The sequence below is a fragment of the Cavia porcellus genome, unplaced genomic scaffold (assembly GCF_034190915.1).
Source record: "Cavia porcellus strain 051 isolate PalLab524CR breed Dunkin Hartley unplaced genomic scaffold, mCavPor4.1 scaffold_3, whole genome shotgun sequence".
Classification (NCBI taxonomy): Eukaryota; Metazoa; Chordata; class Mammalia; order Rodentia; family Caviidae; genus Cavia; species Cavia porcellus.
The window spans coordinates 105,316,820-105,320,536 of NW_026947486.1; positions in this window are offsets into that span (position 1 = coordinate 105,316,820).

Genomic DNA, 3,717 nt, shown 5'->3' on the forward strand with positions numbered 1-3,717 from the left:
AGGAAACGTTATTTATGTTTGTAACATTCAATGTTCATTTTTCACTCATTGCTTTCTCATTAATGAAATATGCAGGTCATCACTACCTAAATGGTCTCTATTATCTATTAATGGATTGTAAGCACAGTGTGAAAAATATTGGTAGGAGATAATCATAGCAAATATTTGTCAAATAGCTTCATGCAAAGCACTTTACACAAATTGTTTCATTTAATATTCATAACAATCTCATGATTTAGGCACATTATTAGCTCCATTTTAGGGATGACAACATGGAGTCATAAAAGGGTTAAATGACATACCATATTCTAGGGCCAGATTTAATAAATTAAACACTGTTACTAGGCTGGGGATTTAGCTCAGTGGCCCAAGCGCTTGCCTGGTATTAAAAACAAAAAACGAAACACTGTTACTAATCAAAACCAGAATTCAAAGTCAGACAGACTGGCTTGAATGCCCTAGTTATCTCATAGTCTGTAACCTACACTACAAAGCCACTTATTTGTAAAGAGGCCTTTCTCTAACCCCCTTGGCTATGGCTGTTGTTTAAAATATATCTCTCCCTTATTCTATTTTGCTGCCTCCATCTTCTGTGGCGGGGCAGTAGCTGCCAGCCTTCCTAAATTTGTCTACAATTTCTCAAGAGAATCTGGCACTAAAATTGATGAGCATAGACTTAGTGGAATCAGATGCAGCCGTGAGATGTAGCCATCATTTCCCAGAAAGTTTCATTATCACAATTTTCTCTAGTAATAATGTTTCCAAGTCTTTGGATTCTAGTCAATCATGGGAATTGGAAGAAAGACACCAGAAAATCAAAGTGACTGAGTCGCCCTGGCCTGTCTGATTGCACTATGGTCATAAATTCATGGTTGTTACCTTTCTGTAGCTGGGACAAAATATACAACATTCAAAACTTAAAGGAGAGGTTTATTTCGGCCCAGTTTTGGCATAGTAGGCTGGCTCCAAGGCTAAGAGAGCAAGGGAGGACAGCATGGTGGAAGAAAGCTGTTCACCACATGGCATCTTTCGGAGGGAGGAGCCAAGAACAAAAACACACCTTCCCAAATTCATTGCCCAGTGACCTACCTCTTTTGACCAGGCCTTTTCTCTGAACTTTGATCTTTCAGGAGATATTTTAGATCTAAACCATAACATTCTGCTCCTGGAGCCCAAAAGGCTCATATATATTTTATAATGTAAAGTATATCCAGTCCATTTCTAAGAGCCATTAAAGTCTTAACAGCTCCAGCATTGTTGAAAAGTCCAAGTCCAAAGCTTCCACAAGACTCAAGGCAAACTCTTATCTGTGGGTCCTTATAAAGATCAAAAAGAAAGTTAATCACATTCAATTCCCACTCTAAAAGGGAAGAATAGGGAAATAGACAGAATTTGGACCAAAGCAAGACCAAAACCCAGATTGCAAACATTAAATCCTGTAGCTGTATGTTTAGTGTCCAGAGCAGACTGTGGTGAGGTGTGAGCTCCTCCAGTGGCTTGGCCAGTTCCATCCCTGTGGACTTACTCATTGCATTCTACATGCCTTCTTCTTTGGTCCAGAACTTTTGACCACCTATGGCCCTCTTCCACTGACATCCCATTTTATTGGAATCTCTAACTTCCTAGAATATTTACTGCACCCTTAGTTCCACTCTTTTTTAAAAATTTTATTTAAGGAGAAAAAGAAAAAAAGGCAAAAAAAGTTCTGTACAAGTTATACAGATTTTCAGAAAAAATGAACTGTAGGAAATCACTAGTTAACTACATATTGTTATCTTAGAAAAAGTTGTTCAAGTTACAAAATTAAAGCATATTGAGGGGACTTTCAAACAGTGAGACTGCAATTTTGTTCAATGATCCAACAAAACTCAGTAATACGATTATCTATCTTATACACTTAAATATATAGGCAGTTATATCCTTTAGAGCACTTTCTTTTCCTTTCTTTTGTACAATGACAATTACACATTTTGGGTTTTATTACTCCCACAGTTCTTATTACTTTTTTTTGAAGAGAGTAAAACCAAATGTGACATAACAGAACAGAGTCAGTCAAATGAAAAGGATGGACACAATTCATAATGTAAAAACATAATACAAGGTGATCAACAATGGTTACCATAATGCCTCTTGTAATTTTAAAAAGAATTGCCTATATCATCAGTTATAATAAAATTGAACAAAACAGTAAAGAACAAAACCAATAGAACCAAAACACTGGAGACATTACAGGTCTTCAAAAGAAGATAATATTCAACCAGAATGGGCATCATAATGAATCTTATTGTCTTCACAGTTGTTGCCTATACTGTAGAACTTGTACTATCAAGCAAAACAGAATAGAGGAAAATCAGTCCAAATAAGATGGTGAAAGCAATACAGGGTTTCAAATCAAGTTAATAGGAAATCAAAGTGGGTTACTATATTATATATCCTGCTATTTTTTATTTTTCCCTTAATTAAAAGAATAAAAATAAAAAGGTAAATAATAAAAAAGGAGATTAAGATAAAAGAGGGCATAACAACAAAACAGTGCAAGTCAAAACATAACCATTTAAGCAAAATAGTGTTTCACCACAAGATAAGCCTGACATAAAAGTAGTTACCATAGTGTCTCTTTCCTTGAAATCTTTGAGTATAACTTCGTATACTGTAGCACCAAACATATCAAGACAATGTAAAACCATTCAAGAGAATGACAGTATTACAGGGTATTTAGAATCAACTAACAGAAAATGAACAATGGTTTCTGTATAATCTCCTTGTCTATAAAAGTTTTTGTTTATATTATCATATATAATAAATCCAGTAAGATACAACATGTTAAGACCGATGGAGACAGAAGAACAAAAGCTTGATGGGACTTCAAAACAAGATGATATTAAATCAACACTAGCTATTATGATGTCTTGTTTTTCCAAAATAGCTGTTCCTACCATCCAGCCTTCTCTGCATCATTTCTGTTGAGCTCTTTTTCTGTCATTAGTTGTCAGTTTGTCTTCTTCATTTCACATTCTGCTCCATTCATTGTGGCCTCTCTGCCACAGTTTCTGGAATCTTGGTATTTTTCTTTCTTAGAATATCTTGCAGTATTCTCTGTAGAGTTGAATTGGTGGTTGCAAATTCCCCTAGTTCCTCTTTATCCTGGAAGACCTTGTTTTTTCCATCAATTTCTAGGGACAGTTGTGTACGATATATCAATCTTGGCTGGAGGTTATTATCTTTCAAAGCTTCAATTATTTCCCCCCACGCTCTTCGTGATTTGATGGTTTGTGCCGAGAAGTCTGCTGTAATTCTGATGGGTGTTCCCTTGTAAGTGATCTGTTTCTTGTCTCTGACGACTTTTAGTATTCTGCTCTTATATTGGATTTCTGGAATTTTGATTATTATATGCCTCGGTGTAGCTCTGTTTGGGTTGTAGGTGGTTGGGGTCCTGTATGCCTCATATATTTGAGTATCTTTACCTTTTGCTAAATTAGGGAAATTCTCCTGAATTATTTCTGTGAATAGCCTTTGTAGTTCATTTGTTTGTGTCCCTACTTCTTCTTTTATGTTCTTAATTCTTAAGTTATAGATCCTCTTATCATCTTCTAGCCTTTGTATTATTGCTGTTTGTTTCTTTGTTATTTTTAAGTTTTTCATTCCATGCTCCCACCTTAAAAATCTGTCCTCCAGTTCAGATAATCTAACCTTAGTTTATTTCAAGCTGTTATGCCA